The sequence below is a fragment of the Varanus komodoensis genome, unplaced genomic scaffold (assembly GCF_004798865.1).
Source record: "Varanus komodoensis strain SLA01 unplaced genomic scaffold, ASM479886v1 scaffold53, whole genome shotgun sequence".
Classification (NCBI taxonomy): domain Eukaryota; kingdom Metazoa; phylum Chordata; class Lepidosauria; order Squamata; family Varanidae; genus Varanus; species Varanus komodoensis.
The window spans coordinates 1159832-1175750 of NW_025336126.1; positions in this window are offsets into that span (position 1 = coordinate 1159832).

The window sequence follows — 15919 nt, forward strand, 5'->3', positions numbered from 1 at the left end:
TGAAAGAGTTTCTGCACCCCCACTTCAGGGTATCACATTTTTGAGAGATGTGGGAAGAGTAACAGTTTAACATGGTTCTCCCCCAAAAATGGCTTTCCCCAAGCTGGAGACCTCCAGATGTTTTGGACTACAACTCCCAGCCTTCCTGAGCATTGGCCAGGTTGGCAGGGCCTGCTGGGAGTTGATGTCCACAGCCACTTAAAGGGTGCCCGGTTGGAGAAACCTGTGCTCAAATGCATAGGGAGCTGAACAAATCCCTTAAAGGTGTGGGGGCTCTCGAAACAAGACTCGCTGTGCTACGTAACTTACATCTTTTTCCTTCTTCCTTACTCCTGCTTGCTGCCTTGAGTTCCTGGCTTCCCAGCTGAGTAGTGAGCTCAGTCCCAGAATGTGTTTTGCGTAGTACAGTTCTCAGGGTTGGCAAAATGTTGTTACATGAACAGGAAAGAAGAAAGTGACACAGAGCTTGTGCAGAGAATTCCCCCTGCACACCAAAATGGGTGAAAACTTCTCAGCAGCAAAAGCTGAACTGAAGCTTGTTCTAAGACAGAAGACTGACTAACCAAGCCCATCTGTTTCCACATATCTGGTACTAGAAGAGAGTTACACCCTTGGCGGCTTTCTTTTGTGCCCTGACTAGTTAATTAATTCAGTGCATCCATGAACTGAATAATTTGATTTGATACATGGTATTTGTGCTTTTTAAAAACTCAGTTTAAAATTTAAATTGATGCGTTTTTCATCCAAGAGCTGACCCGGAGGCCCTTTGAGGGTGGGGTGGGAAGGGAGGCAGGGAAGAAGATTCTAAAAGAAAATAAAACTGCTGCTTCTTCCCCCATCCAACCACAAAGTGTTTTCCTGCTTCTTGAAAACACTAAGCCAACCTTCCCTATAGCTGTCTAGGGCAGGGGTCGGCAACCTTAAACACTCAAAGAGCTATTTGGATCCGTTTCCCACAGAAAACACCGGGAGCCACAAAACCCTTTTGACATCTAAAATGAAGATAACACTGTGTATATCGTTTTTTACCTTTATGCTATGTATAAAAAAACTATGGTGTGTTGTATTTATGAAATCAATGAACTGCTATAGAGAAAACAAATTTTTATTTCTGCATGCAACAAAAACATTTTGAACTCCGAAAAAAAAGACACTGGGTTGAAGGTTACTTTCAAATAAAATACTCAATGTCTATTTGAGTCCTCGTATTTATGAAATAAAAAGCCAAACTTAAATTATAATTTTTGCTCAGATCAACCTTCTGCATCAGTTCTGAAAGGGCTTTTTTTCTCTCATCTCCATCTGGATATTTTTCAGCAAAGGCTGTGTGTTTATTCTGGAAATGTCTTGCAACATTCGACTTTCTGTTGTTTGCCAATTTCTCACCGTATATTAAGCATACAGGTAAACCAGTCTCGTCAGCAGTGAAAGCAAATGAATCTGCCCACGTACCATTAAACGTTCTATTTTCTTCTGAACCTTTTATTTTCTTGATCTATCCCTGGTTGGCCTACCGGGGGTTGAAAAACTCAATAAATCACGTACAGGCGGGTGTCACACATTGGCGGTTGTGACGCATATTTTGAGCGACAGGGAGCCGCAGCAGAGGGATGAAAGAGCCACAGGTGGCTCTGGAGCCACGGGTTGCTGATCCCTGGTCTAGGGGATTACAGAAGTTGTAGTCCAACCTATCCGAAGGGTACCAGTTTGGGGAAAGCTGCTCCAAACTGTGTTTCTCTCCCAGAATTCCCCTGGTTACCAGTCTTTTGTCTTAGGACAACATATCCTAGGTGCAGATCTCTTTTTCTCTGCCACCATTTTCCAAAATTCTTCTGTTCCTTTGTTTACCCAACTATTTTACAAGTACGCCTCATCCAAGATCAGCTGAGATGTGGCAGCAGCAGGAGAAGAGACAAAGGCGGGCAAAATCCTGCAGAATCCTGCAAATTTGTTTCCAGTGCATCTTACTATGTATTTATTGCTGGCAATCACTCTTGACAAGCTTGCATTGTTCTAGAGTTCTCACATTTGAGTGACAGTACTTTGGTGCTAAATTACTTGGAAGCTCCAGCAGTAGAAGTTTAATTACCACAGCTTCCCCTCGGGTAGCTGAAAGTGACAATATAGGTAACCCTGGAATAGAGTTGCACTCCTTCAGTCCTCCAGGGCACAAATCGCTGGACAGAGTGGCCTTTTCAAAAGCATTTTCCTTGCTGTATTCAGGAGATGATGGACTGACCATTGGCCTTCTGCAGATCACTAAGTGGTCAAACAAAGAGGAGAAGCAGTACCTTTGTCCTCACGATATACACAGAGTTTCTAGAACCATAGAGACCTTTGGTATTTTCACTGCAAATATCTCACATGTACATATGCCAAAAAAAGAAAAGCGGAGTAGTTCATAATACAATAAATGCATCACAAATATAGTATAGCCTGTGTATTTATAAGCTTCTCTTGTCTAGAAATCCTGACCTTGTAGTTTGGTGCATGTTAGATTTTGGTAGTTCCACACTTATGCAGACAAGCAGTCTGCACATGTTCAGAAGCTGTTGCTGTTGTTACTTCATATACCCCCAGGACTGTCTCCTAGAAATAAAAGCAACTCTAAGGATGTCCTGGATAGAAGTATTGTGACATGGCTTTGAAATGTAGTTCAGGCCCAAATTAACTGGATGATTGAGCATGTCACAGGGTTTTTACCTCCATTTTCTAATCTGTAAATTGGGAGAAATAATGGAACCCTTCTTCAAGCGTCTGTTTAGTTGCTAATAAATATTACAAGTCATTCTGCAAGTCTTCATGTTTAAAAATGCCATAAAATGATAAAGCCACACCGCAATAATCCAACTTTAGTTAAATCCAAGTGCATTAGCTTATTAGCACACATGTAAAGAATTCCTTGGTTCCCTGGGGAGGGATGTCATACTCATGAATAAAATGGTAATAATTACAAGCTTCGTAGGCATGCTATGAAATTCCCTGCACATAAAGAAGAACACGTAAATCTCAAATGCATTATCGCCCTGTGCACGCTAATACACACTAACCAAAGAAGAGACTGCTCTCTCACACACACACACACACACACACACACACACACACACACACACAGAGAGAGAGAGGGAGAGAGAGAGAGAGAGAGAGAGAGGGAGAGAGAGAGAGAGAGAGAGAGTTGTTTCCCCATCTCTCACTCATGCCACAGGCCTCAAGATAGTATACTGAACCTGAAATGCTAATAGATTAGCCTCAAATGGCCAAAGGTGTATCAGCGAAAATATAGATCTAAATGTTCATACGCAGATAAAAAAGAGTAACAAAAGAGAATCAAGTGCTCACATACACAGATAAACCACAAAAAGAGGACAGGATTATATAACACATAGCAATAGCCACACAGAGAGAGATCAATCACACACACATATATTACAGAAGCAAACATTTTCAGAATCAGAAATTGTCATGGTGCACAAAGGACTACGGAAAAAAAGAGGAAAGCCGTTTTAGAGGAAGCGATAATTACCCCCAGAGGAACCGTACAAAGTCAGAAACGATCACGCACAAACTTCTCACACATAGAGAGGTATTCTGACAAAGATAGGTAGGCAAGGATGCAGAGAAAGGGGGGATAGGGGGGTGAGAGAGAGAGAGAGAGAGAGAGAATGAGAGAGCAAGCAGGTTGGCTGGATCTGGGGGGCTGAAGGCCGCGGGGGAGACACCAAGAGAGAAAGAGAGATGACTTATAATTAAAGACAGGGAATAAAAGGCATCTCAGGTAGAGACTGCGGCAGCCAGACAAAGAGCCGGGAAAGGTTAGAGACAGAGGTGCCTGCCGCCTGGTGCTGACTGAGGGATTCCTGCAGAAAGCACCTTCTCCACCCAAGCTGCGGCTGTTCTGCAGCACCAGGGGAGGCACTGCCACCTTCCAGTGGGCCCCCTGCTTCCCCAGAGCCTCCGGCTGCTGGCAGCTCAGCTCCAGGCGAGGACTCCCTGCACGTACAGCAAAACCAGGACTCTACCCCCCCCCCCGGGGGAGGGGTCAGGGGTCTGACTTTCAGAGCCGTGCCAGCCCAGGTAGGAGATTCCTGTGCCAAAAATCCACTGGTGCCCAGCCTTGCTATTCCATAGCAAATGCAAGCCTGGAGCTTTCACAGCATTCTTCATCAGTATTTACTGCACAGAAGGTACTCATTCCGTATTTCATATAAAGGGATTTAAAAGAACAAGGAAAATACCCAGACTCCTCTAACGAAGCCCAAGGTTTTATTAGCAGGCTGGCAAGCATTTCAAGAGATTTAGGAAGCAGCGGGTTAGACCACGTTGTCATTGATCGAAAAACAGATCGAGAGACAGGGAAGGAAATGAAAGGCGAGAGAGGGAAGGAAAAACTAATTGGGCCAGCAGGAAGCTAGAAAGTGATACTATGGATTTAAAGGTTAGAGAATCTCTTGTGCTCCCAATAAAATTCCCCCACCGCCTGTCAAATGGCCATTCCCACTGGGATATAATTAAGAAATGGGGCCCAGCTGGTGAGGTGAGCCAAAAATGACAGGTGTCACTCCAGAGGAAGAGGCTTCTGCCAGAAAAAAGCCGAAGAGACTTGATCCGGCTGGCCAAAGGAAAAGGGCCGGAACGGCAGAGCTGCTCCTCCTTTTAGGAGTGCCCTGGTGCCAGCCTGGAAAAGCGTGGCATCGGCCAGGGAGTGGCAGGTGGGGACGACGAGAGACGCGTCAGCCTCAGAAGAGGAGGAAGTGCCTACGAGGAGATGTTTTAGGGTCTCATTAGCACAGTGTGACTTGCTGTCTCACCACGGAACCTGCCACTTAATTAGTTCTCTGCTGGGACACAGACAACCGCATGAGTCACTCATTGCTTCCCTGCCTTTGCTTTATGACAGGACTCCTAGGTTTTGTGGGAGGGGAGTAGGGCCCAGTGGGTGCCACCAGAAAGTCAGGGGGTCAGGCCTCCGCTGTAAGAAAAGCAGGGGAGCAAGTGGTTCAAAGCAGGGGTACGGAGGGCCAGGCTGCTGTTTGCAGAGACTGGTGGGAAGAGTGTGGTCCACCTAACGGAGCGCTCCCACAAACTCATTGGGTTATTCCCTGGACGAGTTGCCATGTCTTCACCCATTCCATCTGTAAAATGGGCATATTAATGACCTGCCTCATGGAGTTGCCCATGGGGCTGAGGCCTGGGGGGCATCTTATGGGTCTTCTGGAGAGAGGGAGGGAGGGAGGGAGAGGTGAAGCAAAGTGAAGGCACCAATCTCCATAAAAAGGAAACCCTCTCCTGTACCAAAAGAAAAAAAAATGTATTGAGCCAAATGTGTTTCAATCTCAGTTCTTCCTTGGAACACTTAAAACAACCAATTTAATTCCTAGTTTCTTTACACCACTGGAATAACAAAGTTCGGATATTGAGCTCAGTTTATTGATCCATCCATCCATCCATCCATCTTGAGCACTTCTTTTCTTTTCTTGTGGACACTCTGGGCCTAAGAGAAACCAATCAGCAGGTTTTTAAAGGTTTTAGCTTACCTTTAGCACATTGGAGATGCAAATTTAGAAATTTACTCAATGTGTTTGCTGGACAACTTCAAACTGCATTTACTTGTACCGAGTTGCTTCCTGGGCCCATTCCAGGTGCCCCCTCCACCTGTTCGGCGCCTTCTCTGGTTGTTCTGTGGACACTTCCAGATGTGGCTGTAATCACACCATCACCCTGCCTCATTCATGGAATTCCAGTGGTGCTGCCCAGGGGCAGGATCGGCTGCCTTTGGGGGGCCCCAGATGACTCCCCAGAGCCATTGATGATGGGCAGCAAAAACATGTCAGCACCTGCGCTGGCAAACTCTGCCTTATTCTTCTAGTCATGAAGGTGTTATGAGTCCAGGGGTTTTAAAGGTGTCAGTGTACAGGCTCGAAGGATTTCCTTATTTTGTCAGGTCTGGCAAGTATTTGTTGTTGATTAGTTATCAGACACATGGAAACCGCTGCAAAGCAGCTGGACGGGTGGTTGTGAGAAATATGTGCTGTATTTTCAAAACTGAAATTATACACATGGCCATTTAAAACACCCCCCATGAGCCCATTATGTCCAGGGTCTAAAATTACCTAGATGAACCACTGTAGAATTTTGTAGGGGTCTGGACAAATCCTCTTCCACTCATAAGCCTCCGATGTTTTCCCTTCTTCATTCCTTTTCTTTACCAAAGAAAATCTGTGGAGGAGGCAAAGGCAGGATAACTGCCCAACTCCATCCGATTGCTAAGGCTAGAAACCTTCTGTCTGAAAGCAGCCTCGGAAAACAATATTGGATCCTATCCAGATTGGATTATGAGTGTCATCTCCCTGCCCTGCAACCCACCTAAGTCTAGCTAGTTTTGGCTGAGATCCCCAAAGCCGGTCTCCAGACTTTTCCCTGGCATTGATTTACATGCCTGTCTCCCGCAGCCGCTGTCATCCTCAAATGACAGCCACATTGCAATTCCAAGGATGCATTTTCTAAACTACAAGTGGGAAAAGGGCCCAGCCTTTTCCATTATCCATCGAGATGTCTGCCCTTCTGTTAATAACTCATCTTGTCATAAAGGCAGTCCTGTCTTGTTATAAATCAACCTCTGACACTGAAACTCTCTTGCAAAGAAGGTGGTGGGATCAGATGTAGGAAATACATGGGGATTTTGCAGCAAACCACTTTCTACAGCACCCATTTACCTACAGGCAGGGATACAACCCCGTACACACCTCAGGATCTCTCCTGCCCCTCAGAGCTACTGCATCACTCAGGGGAACATTTCATAATACTGCCAAGCAAGACTTCCACGGATGCATCCTGCTTGTATACATTAAATAAAACACAGTTAGCAGGATTTTGCCAGGCTCCGGACAGCCCTCAACGCGTCTGAGTTGGCACAAGCTGGCTAGGCAGATCACTGGTCTGACTCCAAATGAGGCAGCTCCTTAGGTTTCATGTTTTGTTCAGCCGGGAACGTGGCCGTCAAGCAAATGCCCAGTGGAAAGACGCAGTAAACTGCAATGGGGTGTGTGTATGTGTGTGTGTGTGTGTGTGTGTCCTGGTTGTAAGAAATCCAGATTCCTTGCTCAGCCCTGATGCAAACCACCATCCCTTACAAGCACAGCACATATTCCTACACCTCACACACAGAAGGCTTTGGGGGTTTTGTAATGCAAGAGCAAGTAGGTACCCCACATGTGGGTTGGTACAGGACAGTGGTGGCAAACCTATGGCATGCGTGCCACAGCGGGCACGCAGAGCCCTCTCTGTCGGCACGCGAGCCAAGTCACCCAGCATCGCCCCAGCAGCCAAGCATCGGATAACAGCGCGCACAGTGGCCATGTGCCTGCCCGGAAAGGAGTGGCAGCACCAGGGGATGACGTCACACGCCGTGACTCATGAGCCGCAACTCGTCCGAGCTTTCACATGGCCGGTCAGTGCGCTGCCAAGGATATATATGTATTCGCTTGGACTGGCTGTGAGTTGTTTTTTCTAAAGTAAAACCTCAGTATTCGGGTTTGATTGCAGTGTTGGCACTTTGCGATAAATAAGTGAGTTTTGGGTGCAGTTTGGGCACTCGGTCTCGAAACAGTTCGCCATCACTGGGCTAGGAGATTATCCTTCTGCATGGAGTTTTCTGCTAGCTGAATCCACACTGTGAAACTGAGATGGGCCAGGATGTCCTCATATTTGTGCAGAAGGCTCGAGTCCTCTTCCACACCTTCCCCACCGTAATTGTTATCCTGGTCCCAGTGATCAGGGATCGGAGGACCATTGTTAGCCCCTGCAGCTAAGCAGAGGAATCCACCCATCACCAGCCCCTCTCTCAGAGCAATTTGGTGCAATTCACGCACCGAAGAAGCACCTCGGGCTCCATCCCAAAGCCTGCCTGAGGTGAAGAATGTGATGGTACCCTGTCTTAGTCCTTGAGCATAAACCAACAGGACTGGGAAATGAATCTAGGGGGCACAGGCTATCTTAGGGGGTGCAGACTAGGGTGCCTGGCACATGGGTCTTTCCTCCAGCATCTTGTTGCCACCTTCGCGAGGCACCCGCTGCACTTCATCTACTGGTAGGGCCAGCCCTGGGGTGATGCACTGGACTGATATCCTGTCATTATTCTCAAGCATCAAAATGCTCTGGGTCAGCGCAGTAGCTATCGTATCATATTTGATTTCAAAAAAATGGGGACAAAGGGACAGGAATAAGAAACTTAAGTTGAAAGGAACCCCAAAGCTGGACAGCTAAAATTTCAAGTGTGGAGGGATCAGGCACTGTGGATCAAAACTGGGAGATTGGGGATGTGGTGTGGGTGGAGATTTCAGCTTCAAACTCTTGCCTTTGTTCAGTTCCCGTGACGCCTCCGGAGACAGGTGTCAGTGCCCAGATCCTTAAACCAAAATATCTCTCTCACACACAAGCTTCTGTGCAAGATGCTCCCCACCACCATCACCAACACCACCACCACCATTCCTCCCCCCAATAAACAGCCCTGGAGGCGGGTGTGAAAATGCTTCCAGGAATAGCAGCTGAAGACAGAAACGTGCCAAACAAAATCTGGACAGGCTGTGCTGAGCTGAGCAAGGGGCGTGAAAGCAGGCCGGTGGCAGGGGCTGGGAGTGCAATTGGCGATTTTGAGAGAGTTCCCCATTCTCCAACCCCCCCCCCATCTCACCACTCCATACTTCCAAATGCCAAGCATGTCATGTGCAGGCAGCTGGGACAGGAACAAAATGTCAGCCACCAGTTGGGCGGCAACTGCATTCTAATCAGGTCCCCAATTAATAAGAGACGGATGTATCAAACAAAACTATCAGCATTCTTACCCCCTCCATCCGCAATTCACAGTGGGATGTCTGAAGTGATGTTTTAGGTGGCAATGAGAAGTTGGGGTCTTGGGAAATTGGGGTCTAGGGTGAAGACTGGCTCATCTCATCCCTCCGCTGCTTATCTGCTTAATTAAACTCACAGTTCTCCAGCACCCCCCCCCTTGCTTCAGAACTTGACAGATAGCGGAGAAAATTAATGGCTGGAAAGGGAATTAAATTGATCCTTTTGCTTGCTGCAACTCAGAGGAAAATAAACCCATGGAGACCAGGCCCTGGTACTTGTGATGTTAGCACCACTGCAACCACCATCAAATAGCCCAGTGCCCCCTAGAGGGGAAAGACCCCAAATCCTACTTTCCCGTGGTTCTTGCACACATTCTGTGAGCATCTTTTCTGCTTATCTGTGTGCCTGTATGAATGTGGCCAGTGCTGGATGGAAACTGAAAAGGGAGAGAAGTTTTACCAATGCATTATTATATTTGCACAAAAAGAAGGCAGAAAATACAGGTTTTGTTGGCTCGTAAGAAGACCACAATCAATGTAAAAGTGCTCCACCGGATCAGATGACAGCTAGTCTAGAATTCTGTCCCCTTGTGTGCGACCTCCTTTTCCAGAGGCGACCTGCCTGCATACACCAGTTGCAGAGGGGCGTGGGCAGGTGGCGCTCTTGCAGCCACCCTGCCTGAGGGATCCCGTGTGTGGGCAGCTGGTTTGCCCCCGTGGGTGCAAAGCGCCAGCCTAGATGGACCTTGAGTCTGATGGCTTTTCTAATGTGCTTATGACAACCAGTTCCCTGTGGGAGGCCCACAAGGAGTGAAATAGCGTCTTCCTGCTTGCATTCCCTGACAAGAAATTGTCCCTTGGATGCCGGATAATGCAAGGATCATGGCTTGTGGCAATTGATGGCCTTATCCTGCATGAATCTGTCTAAGCTGTCCCAGTTGGCATCCTTCCCTACATCTCATGGTAGTAAATTCCTCAGTTCAACTATGCCCTCCTTTCCTCTGTTCTGAATCTCTCTGCATTTATTGTCATCAAATGACCCCTGGGACTTCCTTCTGTCAGTTTTGTAGTCACTCTTTCCCCCCACCCCTTTTCTTTCTATGGACACAGTGAAAGCAATGTGCTTCTAGCTTTTTTAGGCAATCAACTGTTTTGCTTTGCATGGTTCAATCAACTGGAGGATGAATGAATTCAATGCAGAAAGCATGAAATCTGCATACACTGACACTTTGCAGCATCTCACCAAAGGAGCAGCCTGTGTGAAGATGACAGTTTTTGAATATTACTTTCTATTTAAAAAGCCACAACATGCTGTCGCTCACTTTCGGAGGACAGAAAGCAGTCTTTCTTTTTCTTGACAGATTTGCGAAAGCAGGAACCACTCTGATTTTCTTTGAGTCGTGAGTTTAACTGGGTAGTTCTGAGATGTTCAGCTGTGGTTTTTGAGCCCTAGCAGAATCAAGAGGTACATGTGTCCACAGTGTCAGCTGTGCTGAACGCCCACAGATGTGACTGCAAAACACCCAAAATATTCTTTGCCTGTGCTTCATATTCCTTCACTCAAGCCGAGGTAGCTTTTGAAGTACATAAAGGAACGTGTTCACCCCTCAGGTTTGTTTATTTGGATAATTGGGAAGCTTTTAAAAACAATCTGTCATAGGAAGTTCCAATTGATTAATTGCCCTGGTTAAATGATTCAAGTTTGCACAGCTAGAAAAAATATACTGTAGAAACTGCGATGAGGACCAGAACGTTATCACATTAACAGGTCTGTAATCACCCTGCCCATCCCAAAAAACTAGGAGAAATATCTCTCCATTTTCCCCACATTTATTCTTTTTGAACTTATTGAGTGTTGTGAAGGGAAAGAAAACACTCTACACATGCACAAATGCCTCTTACTACTAATTTCACGTATTCTAGAGTTTAACCTTAGCATCAAGCATAGGTTTTAGCTCTAAAGCTCTTGAGAGCCATGATTCAGATTTTACTTAGAAACGTAAGATTTCTTGGCTCCTGGCTCCCCTGCCTGGTCCAAACTCAGGTTTATCTATTTGACTAACACTTAAAATGTCATTCAATAGCATATGCGGCATCCTAAATATTTCCTGGTCTGGAATAGGTCCAGGACAGGGTTGCCATAGTAACAGGGGGAGGGAGGGGGAGAGCTCAAACTTCAATCCCCCAAACTCGAGGGAAGCACATGTTTTCATGCAGCTTCAATCAGTTCAGCAGTCCTCAGGGCCACGGTTTGAACCTCAAGACACACCTGACACTAAAAGGGAGAGGGGGTAGTAAGCAGGACTGAATTAAGGTTTCGCTGTTTTGGAGCCTGAGAGAAGGTGGGAACCAGTCGGCTGAAATCACAGGGCCATAGTCCAGAGTAGCTGGTTATGTGCTGTTTCCCCACCTGAAAATCCACCTGGAGGGACCATAGCTCGATGGCACAGCACCTGCTCGGCATGCGGAAGGCCCCAGGTTCAACCACCAGCACCTCCAGGTAGGGCCAAGAAAAGAACTTTCCTGGCTGAGACCTTGCAAAGCTGCCACAGCTCTGGATGGGACCAGACAGTGATGTGACTCGGTAAAAGGCTGCCTCTGACGGAATGCAGCAGAGCGAGAGCGGATGGGACCGTTTCACTTGGAAAAATGGACATCAAAGACGGAGGTGCACCAAATTGTGCATGGGGTGAAGAGCCCTGTTGGCTCAAACCGAGGGTCTGTTTAGTCCAAAATTTGCTCACACAGTGGCTAACCAGCTGCCCAGGAGAACCCCAAAGGCAAAACATGAGTGTAACTCATATTCCCCAGAAACCGGCATACATTGCCATACAGCCTCTGATACTGGAGGCAGCATACAGCCATTAGGACTAGTGGCAATTGATTGCCTGATTCTGCACGGAGAAGTGAGTAGGGAGATCTTTTTCTTCGTCTTCTGTTATCTTGCTAGCATCCTCACAGGGCATCCCAGGAAGCTGATGGGAAGGATATTCAGGACAGGGAAAAGGAAGTACTTCACATAGCCCATAGTTAAATGATGGCATTCACTTCTGCAAGATGTAGTGATGCACTCAGATTTGGATGTCTTTAACTGGGGACTAAACATCTTCATGGAGGACAAAGGTACCAATGGCCACCACATGCTTACTCAAGGGCTTCCAGAGATGCTCAGTGCCTCTTGTTTATTACCAGGGACGAGAATGTGAGGGACACAAACATCATCTGCAACTCCCTTCAGACTTCCCTCTTACTCTAAACTTTTAGTCCTTGTAGCAGCTGGTGAAGGGGGAAGGAATTTTTCCTCAAACAATATCTTGTCCTCTGTTGTAATACAAAGGATTTCAGGCTGGATTCAGCTTGAATGGCAATTAAGAGCTCTTCACTTTACACAGGAACTTCTCCTAGTGGGGATGACAATTGTTAGAACTGGTTTGCGGATCAGAATCTACACAGCAGATTGAATATTTGGGACACTCCTCCATGTCTAACCATGACGGTCATTATGATGGACACCTGTACTTCAAAATTCACCACCAAGCCAGTGCTGTGTTTCATGGATTAGATTATAAAACCTCCTTGGGATCAACTATGCTTTGCTCTTGCAATCAACGTAGCGACTACACTGCCAGTAATACTGTTCTGCCTCTTCATCCTGTTCCTTCAGTTTCTTTTTCTTCAATGCCAAGATTCAAACCCCGGATTACAGAACTGCTGCATCGAAGAGGCCCTTATCCTGCAGCAGCCCTGCTCATTTACCAAATTTGGGGCAGGGGGGCTCTGATGTGACATCAATCATGTGTTGTCCCATGAATATTTTGGGAGGGGGGTGTCACGGAAAAGCCTTTCAGAAAGAGAAAGGCAGAAGTGCCCCAAGATACACACTGACGGCTCCCACTGGAGACCCTTCATCGGGAAGCACCCAAAGACCCTCCCTCCAACTACAGACTGCTCAACACACGGAGCGGGGGGGGGGGGGGAGGTTTGCAAAGGATTCCCAGACCAGAAAGTGATGTTCCCACCAGCCAATAAAGAAATGAAATCTTTTTTAGGAAATGAAACCATAGACTTCCCTCCTCCATCTCTGCCCCCAAACTCTTTCCCCCCCCCCCCCCCCCTTATCCAAACCTTCATCTATGGCCACCTCTGCATATCTGCTACAGCTCAGCCTTCTGCAACCTGGTGCTCTCCAGATGTGTTGGCCCACTACTCCCATAATCCCCTATTCAGCCACAGAGACTGGAAAAGCTGGATGGGGTCCTCATTCACAGATACAGTCTCTCCCCCCCCCCCCATTTACTTTTTCTTGCATCATTTCGGGAGGTGCAAAAGAGGGACCAGGTGTGGAATTTCCTTCTCCTTTTCATGCAGCCTCCATACTGTTCCAAATTCTCTCCTTCCCTCACGCCATCCACACTGTCTCGCACTCCATCCACACACCCTTTCTACCCCCATCTAACCTGTCACCATATCTGTCTTCTTTTCTTTTCGACAACTCATTTCTCCTCTCTGCATTTTAATTCAATGTTTCACTTTTTTTTGCGTTGGGAAAAAAAAACACCACCACCCACCCTAAGCCCAAGGGATATGGCAGGATTGCTCAAAAATGCATAATTCTTTGCTCCCTCTTTTTTCTCCTCCGCTTTTCCCGAGGTACCTGGAGACACTCCTTAAGGTGCATGTGTTCCTTTAGACCCTAGACAATATAATAAAGTATTGCGGTTCAGCAGCCTTCGCTCCCCGCCCGCCGCCCGCCCGCCCCACTGCCCCTGTGTTATCTACGGGGGATCTGGTCATCCATTTGGGGATCCATTTCCCCGATCGGGGCGCTCCCGCCTCTCCGAGGGTGTCGAGCTCACGTCCAAGCGTGCCGTCGCCGCGATGTGGGCTCCAGCCCTTCCCCGGTCTATCTAATCTAATCTGTGTGTTGCAAATCAGATCTCCGCACCCTCCGCCTCCCTCCCTGCCTCTATTGTCTCCACCTCCATGCCTGCAACCCCCCCCGCCCGCCTCGCGCGCGCTCTCCCGCGCTCTCGCCGCTCCCGCTCGAAGTCCGTGGGATCCCCCGGCCGGCCGTCGCCCCTCCGCTGCGCCACCCCCCCCCCCGGTACCTGTTGACAGGAGCAGCGCGCAGGTAGGACAGGGCAGGGGTCCCGCGCAGGCGGGCCGGCGTGCGGGGGGCAGGCGGGCGGGGGCGCACTCTGGGGCGACGGGCAAGAGGGGAAGACAGTTGTGGGAAGCAAGTTGTGGGGAGAGAGGGGGGCGAGGCGGGGGGCGCGCCATTTGGCAGAGTTTCCAAAGAAGGGGGGAGTTGGAGGAGTTGCTGGCGGGGGCTTGTTTTGGGGGACGCTGTGGGAAGGCGGGGGCAATTTGGGGGGAGATGGCTGGTAGGGTGGAGGCAGTTGCTGGAATGTGGGGCTGATTGGAGGAAGGATGGGGTCAATCGCAAGGAAAGGGGGCGACTCGGGGGGGCTCTTGGGAGTGGGGGTCAGGGAGTCTCTACGGAAGAGTAAACTGTCAATGATGCCAAAGGTGGTGTGATTCTGTTTCCCAAAGGTGCGGTGTCGAGGGAGGAAAACTGCGGGGGAGAGCAAGCGGGGGTTAGGGAATTACAGGGAACTGTACGACTTCGTGTGCCTTTTTTTTTCCTGTGGGGGCTCTATGCTGAATTGGGAAAGGGGCAATGTCTAAGATCAGGGGCAATTCCGGGAATGGGTGGAATTGATTGAGAATTGATTGGTTGAAGAAACATTTAAAAAACACACACCTTCACACAGACATCTTTCAAAAAGAAGAAAGGAAAGAAAGAGAAATGACAACTCAATTTAGCAAATTCATTCTATTAATATTGGTTAATAATACAATACAAATTAATTAAAAACAACCCTCTCAGGAATGCCGGTCTCTAAGCAAGCAGTCACATCAACATGCCGTAAAGCTTTTAGCAATGAAATACCTTATTCAAACTATAATTGTAATTGTCTCGCCATCATCACCACCACCCAAAACAAAAAATACCAGCAGTCAATGAATTTTACATATCTTGCTGGGGTTTTTGGAGTTGGGGACCATCAAAATTTCATTACAGCATCACATCCATTTGTTAATGCTTCACTGAATGCCAGTTTTGCTACTAATAACTGAAACATGTTGCTATAAGTCATTCACAGTGCGGTCATATGCATGCTTACTCAGAAGTAAGCCCAAAGACTTCAATGGGACTTACTTCCAGGTAAGTTTGTGTTGCAGCCTTACAGTGCATTAAGCACCTCTCATCAGTCCAGCTCTTATGTGCCGCAAGAATAAAAGGACCTGCCACCAATTTTGCTCACTGCACCACATCCAGTAACTTTGGACTGACAACAAATCAACAGAAAACACATTTTAAAAAGATGGACAGAAGGAGACATTTCCTTTATTAAGCTGTCACTAAAAGTTCCAAAGCAGTGAGAGATGAAGGAAAATTCCCCCTTAAACATTGAATGGTTTGATTTTAATTTTGTTTAACAGAAAGTTTCCCTACTTCAGTGAATAAGGAAACAGTCAGAAAATGGTAACCAGGTTGAATCTTTCTGTGCCTCAGAGTTGACTCACACTGCATATCATGATCGGCAGAGATGTGTGAAGGGAAGATGTGTGTCTGTGAAGACGCACCGGACTCAGGAATCTGCACAGCAAGATAACCTGATAAACAAGTCACAGAAACCCCTTTCCTGGGAGAAAAAGCAAAAAATCCGGGGCTTTGTTATAGGGAAAAAAGATGACTAAGAAGGGGCCACGACACAGGTTGGTATATTTACACACAGTGGGGAGAAAGTTGATATTAAGAATGCTTTTCTTCCTCTCCCATAACACATAAGAGCCATCAGAAGATAATTAGGGGTTATTCAATGAAACTGATGGCTTGTAGATTGAGGCACCTTCGTTTAAAAGTACCTTCTTAATGCAGGATGAGTATAATTATGGGATTTGCGAACACTGCATTTAGTGGTGGCCATGGGTGTAGGTCGCTTTAAAAGAGATTTAGATAATTTTATTAGGTTTGTCATTCCCGTCAACCATGAACTCAGCTAGTG